This window comes from Trichosurus vulpecula, chromosome 4 (genome assembly GCF_011100635.1).
Source record: "Trichosurus vulpecula isolate mTriVul1 chromosome 4, mTriVul1.pri, whole genome shotgun sequence".
NCBI lineage: Eukaryota > Metazoa > Chordata > Mammalia > Diprotodontia > Phalangeridae > Trichosurus > Trichosurus vulpecula.
In genome coordinates this window covers 43,126,136-43,143,730 of record NC_050576.1, presented here as the reverse complement: position 1 = coordinate 43,143,730, position 17,595 = coordinate 43,126,136, and positions in this window count along the sequence as shown.

Genomic DNA, 17,595 nt, shown 5'->3' with positions numbered 1-17,595 from the left:
TCTTTCCTTCCTTCCTTCCTTCCTTCCTTCCTTCCTTCCTTCCTTCCTTCCTTCCTTTCTTCCTTCCTTCCTTCCTTCCTTTCTTCCTTTCTCCCTCCCTCCTTCCTCTTTCTTTCTTTCTTTCTTTCTTTCTTTCTTTCTTTCTTTCTTTCTTTCTTTCTTTCTCTCTCTCTCTTTTTTCCTAGATGAAAAGAGTGAGTTTGAGAAAGGTTAAATGACTTGGGTCCCTTAAGAACTAATAAGTGCCTGAGGCAAGACTCAAACTCATGTCTTCCTCACTCTCTCTATGATATCCCCTAGGTGAGAAGGGAGACAGAGGGTCATGGGTGAGCCATATTTATAGCAGCTCATTTTGTGGTGGCTAAAAATAACTGGAAACTAAGGGGAAATGACTATCAATTGAGGAAAAGATGAATAAGTTGTGGTGGATGCATGTGGTGGGCTGCTATAAGAAATCAGGACATAGATGATTTCAAAAAGATCCAGAAAGACTTACATGATATGATGCGGAGAGAAGTGAGTGCAACCAGAAAGAACAATATACGCGGCAATATCAATATTATGAAAATGAACAATTTTGAGGACTTTTATAAACCGATGAAGAATGGAATGATCAGAATGAGGAAAACAGATTACACAACAACAACAACGTTTTTTACATGTGAAATCATGTAAAACATTTCCATATTAGTCATTTTGTACAAGAAGACTTGAATGAAAGGAAAAGAATGAAAGAAAGTGAAAATAGCATGCTTCAGCCTGTGTTCAAACAATATAAGTCCTTTGGAGGCAGGTAATATGCGTCATCATTGGTCCTTTGGGATTGTCTTGGATCATCGTATTGCTGAGAAGAGCTAAGTCATTCACAGTTCTTCATCGAACAATATTGCTGTTACTGTGTACAGCGTCCTTCTGGTTCTGCTCACTTTGCATCAGTCCATGTAAATCTTCCCAGGTTTCCTGAAATCACCCTGCTTGTCCTTTCTTATACCACAATAATATTCCATTACAACCATATGCCGCATCTTGTTTAGCCGTTCCCCAAATGATGGGCATCCCCTCAATTTCCAATTCTTAGCCACCACAAAAAGAGCTGTTAGAAATATTTTTGTACAAATAGGTCCTTTCCCCTTTTATTGATGTTTTTGGGAAATAGTCCCAGTAGTGGTAGTATTGCTGGAGCAAAGGGTATGCACGGTTTTATAGCCCTTTGGGCATAGCTCCAAATTGTTCTCCAGAACGGCTGGATCAGTTCACAACTCCACCAAAAGTACGCTGGTGTCCCAGTTTCCCCACATCCTCTCCAACATCCATCATTTTCCTTTATTGTCGTGTTAGTCACTCAGATGTTGTAACAACAATACTATTAAAAAAAAGCATCGAGGTGACACAGTGGATGGAGCGCCAGGCCTGAAGTCAGGAAGGCTCATCTTCTTAGTTGTGTGACCCTGGGCAAGTCATTTAACCCTATTGGCCTCAGCTGCCTCATCTATCAAATGAGTTGGAGCAGGAAATGATAAACCACTCCAGTATCTCTTCGAAGAAAACCCAAATGGGGTCACAAAGGGTCAGACACAACTGAAAAAAATGACTGAACAGCAACTATTAAAACAAACAACTTTGAAAACTGGAAGAACCAAGATCAATGTAATGACTATTCATGATTCCAGAAAAATGATGATGAAATATGCAACGCATATCCACTACAGAGAAGGGATGGATTTAGCAAGGACAGAATGAGACATAGATAGTTTTATATATAGCCATTGAGAAACTTTGTTTTGTTTGACTGTGCATATTTGTTACAGGAAATTTTTCTTTTCTTTTTTTCCCCAATGGGTTGTTGGGTAGGAAGGAGAGAAAATAGATTTAGATTTCTGTTAATTTTTTTGAAGTAGGGCAATTCAAAAGATTGAGGTGGGACGAGAAGTGGAAACGATGTTGTGAAATTATTTCAGATGAGGTTACAGTTTTATTAATTTTACTTATCTGTTTTACTTTTTGATGGAAGGCCTCTCGCAAAGCGGGACTGATTTGTAATTATGTGTGATATAAAAACAAAACACATCAATATAACTTTAAAGAGGAAAAAAAAGAAATTCAATTTGGCTGGACCCTAGAGTGCTCAAAAGGAAGTAATAATGTTTTGCGCTTATTACTTCAATGCCTCAATAATAGAGGGCCTCCCCAACGAGATCTACAGCCACTCAAAAGATTAGTCTGGCCATACAGAGAGTAAAGGGGAGTAATGTGTAATCAGGCTAGAAAGGTAGATTGGAACCTGACTGCAAAAGAGGCCGAGGATATGCTGGGAGCTAAAAGCATTTCTTTGTGATAAGCTATTCTTCACTTCGGTTTAGCTTGAAAAATGAAAAGAGCTCCACAGAGGTATCTATTTAGGTCGAATCCCACTGGTTTCATTCATTTCTTCATTAATTAACATTTATTAAGTGCCTACTATGTGCTGGGCACTGTGCAAAGCACTGGGTTTAATAAAGTCTTAAAGTCACAGAATGGAATGTTAGGCCATTTATTCAAATCTCCTACCCAAACCATGAATGACCCAACTACACTACACATGGCAGATATCATCTTGTGGAGTCTTTTCTTAGTTGTGACTGACTCTTTGTGACCCCATTTGGGATTTTCTTGGCAAAGGTACCAGAGTGGTTTGCCATTTTCTTCTCCATCTCATTTTACAGATGAAGAAACTGAGGCAAATGGGGTTAAGTGGCTTGCCCAAGGTCACACAGCTACCAAGTATCTGAGGCCAGATTTGAGCTCAGGAAGATGAATCTTCCTGACTCCATGCCCTGTACATTATTCACAGTGCTACCTAACTGCCCTGTGGATGTCATCTAACCTTTCCTTAAATACTTCCAGAGACAAGCTGCTCACTACTTTGCAAAACAAGGAGTGGTGTAGTTCTAGGTAATGTAGGTCTAAGACTTTTGTCCTAAGCCCTTTTTCTCTTCTTTGTGTTCACCCTCTCACTTGGGGACCCCAGCAGCCCATCGTTCCAGATCTATATATCTAGCCCTCAGATTGCCAGCTGCCTATTAGATATTTTTAATCTGATATCCTACAGGCTTCTCAAACTTAACACATCCGAAAGAGAATTCATTCTCTTTCCCCTCGAGACCCATTCCTCTGGGATTTGAGGCCCATCCTTCTCATTACCTAGGTTTGCAGCCTCAATATCATCCTCAACTGCTCATCCTCTGTCATTCACTATAACTGAGTAGATGCCAAATCTTCTAGATAGAGAAAAGATGGATAAGGCAATTACTAAGCACTTACTGTGTGCCACACATTTTGCTCCCTCTTGCATCCATTTCCTCCTGTCCTCTAACAGAACACCTCCCCTCAGCAGCTCCCTCCCGGGCAATAGCTTCTTAACTGGTCTTCCTGCTAGAGCCACTAACATAATTTTCTATAGGTCTGATTGCATCACACTCTACTTGTAGGCAGTCAACAAGCATTTATTAAACACCTACCATCTGCTAGGCTCTCCGCTAACGTCTGGGGATAAAAAAAGGCAAAATAAAGTCTTTGCTCTCAAGGAATTCACAGACTAATAACTTTGTATAGATAAATTATATACATGATAAATGGAAAGAATGAACAGGCAATAAGGAGGATCAGGAAAAGCTTCCGAGAGAAAGTGGGACTTTATCTGAGACTTGAAAGAAGCCAGGGGGGAAGAAGAAAGAAGAAAAAAGAAGAAGAGGAAGGAGTGGGAGGAAGAGGAGGAGGAAAAGTAGTTTAGCCACAATGACAGAGAGAGATATGGGATGTTAGCTATTGGGATAACCATGAAACTAGAAATCATGAAACCAAAAGTCAATGTTCCCACATACCAACATATGTAAATCCCCAGGGTTGGTCTGGAATGGGATGGCTCCTCTGGTACAATCCTCCTCCCTCCTGAGTCATGGGATCCTGGGATCATGAATTTAGAGGTAGAAAGGATGTTCTAGGATATTGAGTCCAAGCCCACATTTTGTACGTGAGGAAGGGGAATACATATTTATACAGCACCTGCTCTGTGCAGGCACTCGGCTGAGCCCTCTACAGAGATTATCTCCTTCGATCCTCGCAACAATCCTGGGAGGTAGGAACTGTTATTATCTTCATTTTACAGTTGAGGACACTGAGGAAACAGAGGTTAAACCTCCTGCTCTCTGCCATTCGAAAAGGGAGGGGTGGTGGTAGTGGGAGAATCTCTCTCTGTCTCTCTCTGTCTTTGTCTCTCTCTGTGTATCTGTGTCTCTCTGTCTCTGTCTCTGTCTCTGTCTCTCTCTCTCTCTCTCTCTCTCTCTCTCTCTCTCACACACACACACACACACACACACACACACACATCACTGCCCTTCACAAAAGTTTCATTTGGTTCCCCATTACCTCTAGGATAAAGTACAAACTTCCATGTCTGCTATTTAAAGCTCTCCATAATCTGGCTCCATCCTATCTTTCGAGATGGAATACACATTGTTTTGTGTCACTGACTCTCTTTTCCAGATAAACTTCCCTCTTTCCTGTTCATGGTTGTTGTTATTGAGTCATTTCAGTCATGTCTGACTCTTCCCGACCCCATTTAGGGTTTTCTTGGCAAAGATACTGGAGTGGTTTGCCGTTTCCTTCTCCAGCTCATTTTACAGATGAGGAAACTAAGCAAACAGGGTTAAGTGACTCTCGCAGGGTCACACAGCTAAGTGTCTAATCCTGGTTTTGAACTCAGAAAGTTTTGTCTTCCTGACTCCAGGCCTAGGATTCCAACCACTGCACCATCTAGCTGTAGAGGCTCGTTGAATGTAATTGTATTCCGAAGAAGTGTTTCAAAGATTGTTAGAGCTAGGAGGAAATTTAGAAGCCATTGACCTCAGCATCCTTATTTTGCAGATGAAGACCCTGGACCCACAAAGGTGATGTGAGCTGCTCAGAGTCCTAAACTAGTGAAGATCAGTGGGCTTTAAGCTCAATTCTCCCGGCTTCCTTCTCTATTGAGCTTCTCAATACACCATACTCCTTCATAGGACCATGGTACATGGCCAATGTGGGACTTTGTTTTGCCTGCATACACATATTTGTTACAAGAGTTGGGTTTAGTTTTTCAACTGGTAGGAGGCAGAGGGAGGAGAAAATAGATTTTCATTCACTGAAAAAAAAAAGTTTTTTTAATTGTTAGAAAATGTCAAGGTAAACCTGTAAGATGTAGGCTTCTTCATCAGACAGTAAAATATTAACTTAAAAATGTCTAGGAGATTTTTTTCATTCCTAATGGGCATGGAAGTCTTGTCCTCAATGAAGGAATGATGGACTCGGATAAAAATATACTGAAGAGAAAAAAAATCAAGTCTTAGATCTGAAAGGGGGCCTAAACATTCCACCCAGGCCATCCTGTTGCCAAGAAATAGATCATTTCAGCCTCTTAAAAACATCTCTAGAGAAAGAGATGACCCAACGTCTCATGCCTCTTTTGTTCAGCAAGTCTTTCCTAACATCTCATTTAACAGGCATCTTGGGGCAGAAGTTGACCTCAAATGTAGATTGGCCTGAATTTTCTCGGTAGAAATGTTGACTTTGACCCACATTCCTGCTGGTGCTTGTTCTAGCAGCCGCAGCCACTGAGAAGTGAGCTCACCCCACAGTGTGTTCCTTCGGCAGCTGCTAGCTAGCGTGTTGAGGGCACCCCCGGCCCACCAGCAGTTGCCTCAATAATAGACTCCAGTAAACTCAGCTGCCGTCAGCTGTTGCTACTGGTATCCAGGATGGGGAGGGCCCACTATGTGGTATGTCAAACTGGGGACCAATTTTTGTATTTTTTTTTTTAATGTAAAAGCCTGACTTATGGGGGATGGTATGTGGAAAATCCCTCATGCTTAAGTTCATTATCTCTTGTCTTGCTGCCTTAAAACCAGTGGGTGGAAGTTATAAGAAGACATTTCAGTGAGGAAGAATTTCCTAATAATTAGAGGCATCCCAAAATGGAGTATGCTGCCTCTAGAAACATGGGTTCCCTGCCACTGAATGAACATATTTCACTAGCATCTAGAAATATTACTTTGGGGAAGGGAGAGGGGATATTATAGAGGAGATTAAGATTACGATATTACTATATTAATATACTAGAGAAAACAATACTAATAATAGCTAGTATTTATATAGCACTTTCAGGTTATAGAGTTCTTTATAAATGTTATCTCATTTGATTGGAATAAGTGACTTTTTTTCTTAATATCTTGTTAATGATTTACCATGTTATTATTAGCTGACTGAGGGATGCTCTTTTTTTTGTTTTTTTCTATTTTATTTATTTAATATTTTTAGTTTTCAGCATTGATCTCCACAAGATTTTGAATTACAAATTTTCTCCCCATTTCTACCCTCCCCCCCACTTCAAGATGGCATATATTCTGATTGCCCCATTCCCCAGTCAGCCCTCCCTTCTGTCACCCCACTCCCCGCCACATCCTCTTTTCATTTACTTTCTTGTAAGGCAAGATAGATGTTTATGCCCCATTGCCTGTATATCTTATTTCCTAGTTGCATACAACAACTTTTTTTTTGTTTTTTGAACATCTTCTTTTAAAACTTTGAGTTCCAAATTCTCTCCCCTCTTCCCTCCCCACCCACCCTCCCAAAGAAGGCAAGCAATTCAGCATAGGCCGCATGTGTATCATTATGCAAAATCCTTCCACAATACTTATGTTGTGAAAGACTAACTATATTTTGCTCCTTCCTATCCTATCCCCCTTTATTCAATTTTCTCCCTTGACCCTGTCCCTTTTCAAAAGTGTTTGCTTTTGATTACCTCATCCCCCATCTGCCCTCCCTTCTATCATCCCCCCTTTTTTTTATCTGCTTCCTCCTTCTTTCCTGTGGGGTAAGATACCCAATTGAGTGTGTATGTTATTCCCTCCTCAGGTCAAATCCGATGAGAGCAAGATTTACTCATTCCCCCTCACCTGCCCCCTCTTCCCTCCCAACAGAACTGCTTTTTCTTGCCACTTTTATGTGAGATAATTTACCCCATTCTATCTCTCCCTTTCTCCCTCTATCAATATATTCCTCTCTCATCCCTTAATTTGATTTTGTTTTTTTAGATATCATCCCTTCATATTCAACTTACCCTGTGCCCTCTGTCTATACACACACACACACACACACACACACACTCACACATATATTTACATGTATATTCCCCTCAGCTACCCTAATACTGAATTCTCATGAATTATACGCATCATCTTTCCATGTAGGAATGTAAACAAAACAGTTCAACTTTAGTAAGTCCCTTGTGATCTCTCTTTCTTGTTTACCTTTTCATGATTCTCTTGATTCTTGCATCCAAAAGTCAAATTTTCTATTCAGCTCTGGTATTTTCATTGAGAAAGCTTAAAAGTCCTCTACTTTATTGAAAATCCATATTTTGCCTTGGAGCATGATACTCAGTTTTGCTGGGTAGGTGATTCTTGGTTTTAATCCTAGCTCCATTACCCTCCTGAATATCATATTCCAAACCCTTCAATCCCTTAATGTAGAAGCTGATAGATCTTGTATTATTCTGATTGGGTTTCCACAATACTCAAATTATTTCTTTCTGGCTGCTTGCAGTATTTTCTCCTTGATCTGGGAGCTCTGGAATTTGGCCACAATATTCCTAGGAGTTTTCTTTTTGGGATCTTTTTTTCAGGAGGTGATCATTGGATTCTTTCAATTTCTATTTGACCCTCTGGCTCTAGAATATCAGGGCAGCTCTCCTTGATAATTTCTTGAAAGATGATATCTAGGCTCTTTTTTTGATCATGGCTAATTTTTAAATTATCTCTCCTGAATCTATTTTCCAGGTCAGCAGTTTTTCCAATGAGACATTTCACATTGTCTTCCACTTTTTCATTCCTTTGGTTCTTTTTTATCATCTCTTGATTTCTCATAAAGTCACTAGCTTCTACTTGCTCCAGTCTAATTTTTAAGGTAGTATTTTCTTTAGCGGCCTTTTGGACCTCCTTTTCCATTTGGCTAATTCTGCCTTTCAAGGCATTCTTCTCCTCATTGGCTTTTTGGAGCTCTTTTGCCATTTGAGTTAGTCTATTTTTTAAGGTGTCGTTTTCTTCAGTATTTTTTTGGGTCTCCTTTAGCAAGCCATTGACTTGTTTTTCATGGTTTTCCTGCATCACTCTCATTTCTCTTCCCAATTTTTCCTCTACTTCTCTAACTTGCTTTTCCAAATCCTTTTTGAGCTCTTCCATGGCCTGAGACCAGTTCATGTTTTTCTTGGAGGCTTTTGATGTAGCCTCTTTACTTTTTTGACTTCTTCTGGCTGTATGTTTTGGTCTTCTTTGTTACCAAAGAAAGATTCCGAAGTCTGAGTCTGAATCTGAGTCCATTTTTGCTGCCTGGCCATGTTCCCAGCCAACTACTTGACCCTTGAGTTTTTCGTTGGGTTATGACTGCTTGTGGAGTACAGAGTACTTTGTTCCAAGCTTGAGGGGGTGCACTGCTGTTTTCAGAGCTATTTCTACACAGGAACCTCTGCCATACCAGCACTTCTCCTCCCCCAAGAACAGCCAACCTGGACTGGACTCAGATCTTAAGCAGGCTCTGCACTCCTGCTCAGATCTGCCACTTAATTCCTCCCACCAGGTGGGCCTGGGGCTGGAAGCAACTGCAGCTGTAGTTCTGTAGCTGCACCACCTCTGCTGCCCCCGGGAGAGGTGGCCAAACTGCCAACTCCTTTCACTATGTCCCCTGCAGCTTTTCCCACTAACCTTCTCTGTTGACTTTGGTGTTTGTAGGTTGAGAAGTCTGATAACTGCCACAGCTCACTGATTCAGGGCACTAGGGCCTGTTCCACCCAGCTCCTGGTCTGGTTGGTCTGGACGCTGGGCTCTGCTCCGCTCCACTCCCAGCTCCGTGAGCTATACACCTTACCCGGCGACCATCCAGGCTGTCCTGGAGCCCTGCTTTCCTCTGCTGTTTTGTGGGTTCTTCAGTTCTAGAATTTGTTCAGAACCATTTTTTATTGGTGTTTGGAGGGCTCTAGGCAAGTCCCTGCTTTCCAGCCGCCATCTTGGCTCCACCCCAAGCCCCGGGATGCTCTTTTCTTTAAAAAAAAATCATTCCCCATGATTTCCTCTTCTCCATCCACATAGAACCTTCCCTTGTGACAAACAAATGCAATCAAGTAAAACAAACCGACACATTGGCCGAGGCTGGAAAAGGATTCCTCATTCCACACCTGTTGTTTACACATCTTTGCTGATAAATGAGATTACAAACTAGTAGGATTTTGAGCTAGGAGGGACTTCAGACTTCATCTAGTCTAGCCCTCCCATTTTAGTGGAAACAGAAACTCACAGTGATTAAATAACTTGCCCAAGGTTACACATATAATAGTAATAGTAATAATAATAGCTGGCATTTACACAACTCCAGCTGGAAGCACCCTGTGTATGTTATCTCTTTTGATTCTCACAATGAACTTGTGCTACTATTATCCCTATTTTACAGCTGAGAAAACTGGGGCTGAGAGAGGTTCTATGATTTGCTTAGGTAAGTAATTGGCTGGTAAGTATCTGAGGTGGGATTTGAACCAGAACTTCCTTCCACTCTTACCCACTATGCCAACAAGCTGCCTCACTACTAAGTAGAAGAACTAAGATTTGAACCCAGGTATTCTCAGCCCAGATGTAGCACTTTCTACCACATTATGCTCTCTCCCCCAAGATGGAATGTAAAACTCAAAGATGGCTAGGGATTGGTATAACGGTTGTAGGTCAAAAGAGGCATGGGTCATCATCAAGTCTTCTAAAGTCCTAGTTGGTCTCTGAACTGATCAGAGCTCAACAATCTCTCAGTCTTGTTTTTATTTATATTATTATAGTGATTGCATAAATTGTTCCCTGGCTTCTGCTTAGCCTACAATGTATCAGTTCAACAAGGGTGTCTAAATTTCTCTGAATTCTTCCCATTTGTTATTTCTTGCTACTCAGTAACATTGGATTATACTTATCTGCCACAATTCATTCAGCTATTTCCCAATGGATGAGGACCCACAAGCCTTCCAGATTCTTGCTATTACAAAAAGTGCTGCTATATATGACTTTTTAAAAATAATTCCAAATGGTTTTCCAGAACAGTCAGGCCAGCTCGTAGCTTATATGCTTGTCTCCCCACAACCATTCCAACAACAATCAATTTGTTCCTTTTTCAGGCTAGATGACTTTTAAGTTCCCTTTATTGCTTACAATAAATAAACAAATAGATAAATAAATAGATGAATGAACAAACAAACAAAAAAATGAGTAAATGAATGAATGAACAAATGAATGGAGGAATGGAGGAGTAAATAAATATTCTTTATAGAGTCTGGACCACTCTGAGAGCTAGCCCCGGTATGAGGCATCCTTTGGGTTAGCATCCACTTAAAACCACAGCTCAGACTTCTTTTACCAGACTATCCAGATGACACTTTAGTTGCTAACAAAAGGCATTTACTTGAAATAAAAAGCAGAGTAAACGATAACAGGTTAAATCAAGCAGGAGCATTCTAGGACCCATTCCCAAAATGGCCGCCTCCTTCTGACCTTTCTCACTAGGCCATTGTGGGGATATGGTGTGAAGGTACAGAGACAGTACTGGTTTCAGCTATCATCCTTACACCACAACAAAAACAGCGGATGCCAAGCTCCTCCAGCAGAATGCTAATTAAATGTCAACAGCAGCAGCCGTGGGTGCACTGGGTCTCAGCTCTAGATTAGCCAGTCTGAGTTCTTGCCACCTCCACTTGTCCAGGTCGAGAGAAGGGCAGAGACTTTGAGCTCAAAGGTAAGGGCGGCAGCTTGACTCTTCTGCTGCTCTGGTTGACAGCAGTCAAGCGCTGGGAGTCAATAAACATTCATTAATGGCCAATCGTGCACCAAGCACCATGAAGCCCTACGTGGCAGGCACTGTGCTAAGTGCTAAGGGTATCCACCCCCCCAAAAAAGGGCACAAGACAGTTCCTGACCTCAAGGAGCTCACAATATAATGATGGAGATTACACACAAAAAGAAACTGACAAGGATAGAAGGAGGTTATCCAGTGTGGGGCATGGTGAAGTCCTACAGAGCCAGGCTGGGAGATGATCTGATGAGGTGAGAAGTTTGAGGCTGGTTTTCTTTTGCAGAATGATAAGTTTCCCGAGGAAGATGAAGTCCAGGAAAACAGTCTGATGGAAAACAAGGAGAATGCCTTCTTTCTTCTCCAGTAGCCCCAGGACACCACCATTCATGTCCCATTTTGGCTCAAGGTTGTTCCTTACAACACTTCAGGCTAAGCGGGTTCCCAGGAATGGTGCTACAGACTGGGGAATCAGGGCTGTCTCTCTTTTGTTGCTAGGTGTCTGTTACTTCCCCCTTCTTCTTTTGAGCCAAATTCTCCAGAAACCTCCTGCCTCAGAGATATCGCCAAACTCCATGTCTGTGCATGCTCTCCTAGAAGGGAAAGAAGCTTTTATGTCCCCAAACCCTGCGAGAATGTGCTGGAACTTCAGAAAGGCTCCTCACACACAAAACTTGTCCACAAAGAAGCAAAGGTTTGTAAGCCTCTCCCTTCATTTATAAAAGTGAGAGACAGAAACTGTTTGGTCCCTGTTTCTAAGTACAGCAAACTAGAAGTGGTTTCCTTGCCAATAATTTAGAAGTGCTCATCAGACAAGAGGTTTTCTGGCCAGCAGTTCAGATGATATCATGCTTCCTTCTGGAATCAAATTTGGGGATGGGGTGGGTTAGGTCATTCATTTCCGTAAGTGAGAACATTTCTTCCTTCTTCCAACAGAGAAATCCAGGGTTTATTTTCAATATTTCAAAATTATTTCTATTTTATTAAGTCTTTCCCAATTTACATGTAGAAATTTTTAACAATTTTTTTTAAATTTCAAGTTCCAAATTCTTTCCCTCTATTCTGCCCCTCAACTCTCCTTAAAAAGGCAAGCAATTTGATATTGATTATACTTGTGAAGTCATCTAAAACATATTTCCATGTTAGTCATATTACAAAAGAAAATATAAGGAAAATAAAACAATATAAATAAAGAAAAAAATTTCAAAAGTATCTTCCAATCTGCATTCGGAGCTCATTATCACACAGCTAGTGTCTGAGGCCAAATTTGAACTCAGGTCTTCCTGATTCCAGGACCAACACTCTATCCACTGCACCACATAGCCACCCTTCCTGATTCTGAGGCTTTATCTACTATGCCACAATGTTTTCTTAAATATGTAAATTCAAGGTATAGACAAGGCTACTTTTTTTTAAAGATTTTGTTTGTTTTTTGGAGGGGGAGGGCAGGGCAATTGGGGTTAAGTGACTTGCCCAAGGTCACACAGCTAGTACATGTGTCAAGTGTCTGAGGCTGGATTTGGACTCAGGTTCTCCTGACTCCAGGGCCAGTGCTCTACTCACTGTGCCACCTAGCTGTCCCAGACTACTTTTTTTTTTTAATCTCATCTTGCCTGAGGGCCAATGAAAGAATAAAGAGAGGGCATTTATGGATGACCAACAAAAGGGTGTCAAACAAAAAATATCAAAAGGAGGGGAGGGGAAAGAATTAAATTTTATCTTTCTTGGGCTAGAATCTTGGGCTCTCATGAATTAACATTGGGGATATTACACATAGGTAAGGTCCCCACATTCTAAAAAAAAGATTATTTCAAAAGGAGAGAGTGGGAGAGGACAGAGTAAGGGGACTCAACAATATCCCTGCCTGATATAGTCGGTAGAATATATTTTTTAAAGTAGAAAATAAGATGGTTAACAGAGAACTCAACGTAAACCCCCCACCCCCCAATCAACTCACTGACAACTCACAAAATTCTTTTGGTATGGTCTTCACGAGCCCAGGATCATCTCTACACCATGATGAGGCATCACAGTAGGATCTTTGTGGAAGTTCAGTGTTCATGGAGGAGTAATTTGAGAAAAAGAGGTAACCCTGACTTTTACAAGATTATTATATGAGGGTACAGGAGGGTGACAGAGGGCAGTTAGGTGGCATAGTGAAGCTCTTCTTAAATGGTGGGTTTGGGGTCTCAAAAACTGGCAACAGTACAAGGTTTCTGAACATGCAATGACCAAAAATTAATACAAAAACAAACGCATAATGAATATGAGGTATTTCTGGCAGAACTTGCACTTCGTGCATCCTGGAACTTCACTACAGCCTTGGTTCTGAACGCATAACACATGCAGTTTTCACTGTGCACGCCCTCAGGCCACACAACACCAATGAATGCTGCCAGAAACACCTTGGCTCACACTGGAGAGAATATTGTCTTTAATAAATGGTAAAATTATATGTATACCAAAGAATATTTTAAAATAAATTTCTCTATGATTTATTATCAGCAAATGTTTGATTTATATCCCTATTTTGTATGCTTATATACCTGGGGCGGGGTAAAAATTTCTTGGGCAAAAAGGGATCATGAGTGGAGAAAGTTTAAGAAGCACTGGTAGTGGATAGAGTACAGGGCCTGGACTCAGGAAGTCTCATCCTCTTGAGTTCAAATCTGGCCTCCAAAATTACTAGCTGTGTGACCCTGGGCAAGTCACTTTACCCTGTTTGCTTCAGTTTCTTCATCTGTAAAATGATCTGGAGAAGGAAATGGCAAACCACTCCAGAATCTTTGCCAAGAAAAGCCCAAAAGGGTTCACGAAGAGTCATGAAGGGTTGGACACAACTGAACAACAACAACAAAGAGGGCAGATTCAACAGTAACTCTTCTTCCTTATTTTGTGGTTTTGGAGCTCTTTACCTTGTTTGCAGTGATAGAGGAATGAGGAAGGAGCCAGAGGAATGATTAAGGAATAGCAAAACAGGGAAGCAACAGAATAGCAGGAGGACAAGAAGAAGTACATTCCAGGAATGGTTGGGAATTCAGAAGAATGCTGACACAAAATGTCGTTTATACTTCCAATTTCGTGCTCTTGTCTTGGGCTCCTAGGATTCTGCTTTCATCACTGGATCTTGGCAAACTGCTGGGCCTGCTTTTCTTCTCAGAGTACTTATAGGGCTCCAGAGGGGAGCTGAGGTAGTGTCTGAGAAACAAATTAAGTCTTCTTCATATCACTCTCGTCAGCATGCTTATTCTGTTCTCTTGCCAACCATAACAAATACTGTTTCTGCCAACCTTCTATGTGAACTGGTTACCCACTGAAGTAAAGATACATATGGTTGTTGGATTAGATTGGATTGGCTTGTTTTGAAATTTCTGTTGAAGACTTTGTGTAACTACATATTTCTCCATTATTTATTTATATCTCTCTATCTATGTCTCTCTATCTCTATCTATCTATCTATCTATCTATCTATCTATCTATCTATCTATACATATCTCCTCTGATAAAGTCTGCAATGGCTCCCCATTGCTTAATGCATGAAATCGAACCTCCTCACTGTGGCCTTCAAGGTTCTCCATATTCTGACTTCACCTTTCCTGCCTATTTCTTCTCCTACCACCTCCCCACATGCACCAGTTAGGCCAGGATCCTCACTATCCCATGCAAGCACCATGGTCATTCCTACCTGGGTGCCTAAACTTGGATTGTCGAGCCTGCCTAAAATCCTTTCCCCCTCCATTCCAATCATTCATATCCCATATGTCCTTCAAGATCCCACTCACATATTCATTATTCCGTGAAGCTTTGCTTGACTCAGGTAGAGAGTTTGATTAGAAAATAATAATAATAATAGTTAGTATGTATATGGCACTCTTCAAATTCATAAAAATGTTTTACAAATATTATCTCATTTTAGCCTCACAACAACCTGGGAGGTGGGTACTACTGTTATCTCCACTTTTACAGACAGAGGGTTAAGTGACTTATCCAGGATCACACAGTTAGTGAATATATGAGGTCAAATTTGAACTCAGGTCTTTCTGAATCTGGGTCTAGTGCTCTATCCTCTGTGCCACCTCGCTAACCTCCAGATGACCAGATAACCTAAAAGATTCCTTGTATTTATGGGATTCTATTCCATGATACTCTATCAAAAAAAAATCCTGAAGTTTTTAGTCTTTTCTGACTAAACTTACTATTTAAGTTAGTATTTTATTATTGTCAAAGTCCAACCAATAGTAATTGGCAGATGAAGGGTTAATCTACAGTTGACCAGTTTTGATCATTTAATTTCAATAGTTACTAAACATCAATTATTTTCAAGGCACTGTGTAAAGGCAGAGACAGAAAGATAAACATGAAGTATGTTACCTGTGGTTAAGGAGCTTACACTATGCTGGAGGAATTGTGTGTGTGTGTGTGTGTGTGTGTGTGTGTGTGTGTGTGTGTGTGTGTGTGAGAGAGATTGTGTGTGTGTGATTGTGTGTGTGTGTGTGAGAGAGAGATTGTGTGTGTGTGATTGTGTGTTTGTGTGTGTATGTGTGTGTGTGTGTGTGTGTGTGTGTGTGTGTGTGTACACAGATGTAACAGGGTGGGGGCGGGGCGAGTGTTGCTAGGCTCATGCGGAGAGAGCTAAGATATACTTGGGGACAACCACGTCACCTTTCGAACTCATCTTCTTGATCATTTTCTCTCTCTGGGGACATTGGTAGTCTAGTTAGTATGTTCTATGATCTAACTCAAAAATTACTAAAACTGCAAAACTCTTGGTCCAATTAGTTCTAATTCCCATTTTTTAAAATGTGAGAAAAGTGCTCATGAAAGAATAAGACATTAACTAACAAATCCAGGAAGGCATTTATTCATGTTCTTGCAAGAGTGGGTAACCTAAATTACATAGGCACATTTCTTTAAGGCAAACACACAATCCCTTATACCCTGTCCTGATTCGCATTTCCCTCCCCTGCCCCATTGGCTGGGAGTGGCAGGGTTCATGGTCAATCCAAAGATGCCTAAAACCTACCCACATGGGTCTCTGCCTCTGGTTACATTTCATATTTCAGTCCCCAACGCCCCCCCTCACCCCCAATTCTCACTTCCTTTCTATTTTGACAAGTCATAAACTTTTTAAAAGGAATTTCTTCAACTGATGTACCCAGGCTGTCGAAGTTTCCTTCATCATTAACATAAGAAGAGTCCCAATATACAAGATAAGGTTATGGAGTGAAGTTTTCCTTTAGTCTTTGGGGTTGTGGATAGAAAAGAGACAATTCCTGGATTTTCATTCAAAGTGTTCAAAGGAAGGAGCCATTCACCCTTAGGTATGTTGATAAGCAGGCCCCACATCTTGTTGAGTGAAACGTAAATCAACATTCCTCCTCTAACCTATTTTCCTGCATTCAGCAGCAAATACAGGTATTACATATATTACATATATAAGTTCAATTCAGATCTTATAAAAAAATACAGTCAAGTTTCAAAATATTTACTTACCTCTTTTTACAATCACTTATTTCTCTATCTTCCACTGTATCCCATAATTGAACAATAAAAATACCAAAAAAAACCCAATACAAAAACCCAAACCTTCACAACAAATATACTGACTCTCATGAATTACCACATTGACTGTGTCCAAATATGCATGACCGATTCTGGATTTTAAGTCTGTTACCTCCCTGGCAGGAGGTGGGTGGCATGGATCCATCTTCAGTCCTCTGTACTCACAGTTTATCATCGCATTAACTAGAGTTCTAAAGTATTTCAAAACTGCTTTTCTCTATAATATTGGTCCCACCTCTGCATCAGGTCATTGAGGTCTTCTTGGATTCTTCTGACAGTATTCTGTCATTTCATATCACATCATAATATTCCTTTACATTCATTTATCACAATTTGTTTAGCCATTCCCCAATAAATGGATACCCCCTTAGTTTCCAGTGTTTGTCTTTTAGAAAAAAATATTGATATTAATATTTTTGTGCATATGGGTCCTTTTCCTCTTTCCTGGACCTTTTTAGAGTCTAGGCTTATTAGTAGTATAGATGGGTAAAAGGTTTTGAAAAATTTAATAACTTTTAGGGGCTTAGTTCCAAATTGTTTTCTAGAATGGCTGGACCAAGTCACAGTTGAGCTCCTATTTCCCATGGGCAGACTATTCAGTTTCTGGAAAGAAGAGAAGAAGAAGAAGAAGAAGAAGAAGAAGAAGAAGAAGAAGAAGAAGAAGAAGAAGAAGAAGAAGAAGAAGAAGAAGAAGAAGAAGAAGAAGAAGAAGAAGAAGAAGAAGAAGAGGAAGAGGAAGAGGAAGAGGAAGAGGAAGAGGAAGAGGAAGAGGAAGAGGAAGAGGAAGAGGAAGAGGAAGAGGAAAGGGAGGAGGAAGAGGAAGGAGAGGAAGAAGAGGAAGAAGAGTCCATGCTTCTGGTTAAGGACTTCAACTGTGTTGCAGATAGAGTTGAATTTTCTTCTGGTCCTCCCACTCCTTTAGTGTTCTCACCTCTACTTTCCCTTGTTAGTAGCATGAAGGCAACTAAGTCTACTTTGTGCCAGATGTCAGGGTAAATATGGTGCCTGGTGTGGTTGCTCCATTCTTCTACTCTGCTTCTCCTCATGCACATCTTAAGAGGTCTCATATGGAAGTCTTTTCAAGGCCAAAGGAACCAGACACTGGATAATGTGTGCTCAAACACATTACAGCTCACTAAGTTTCTGTGT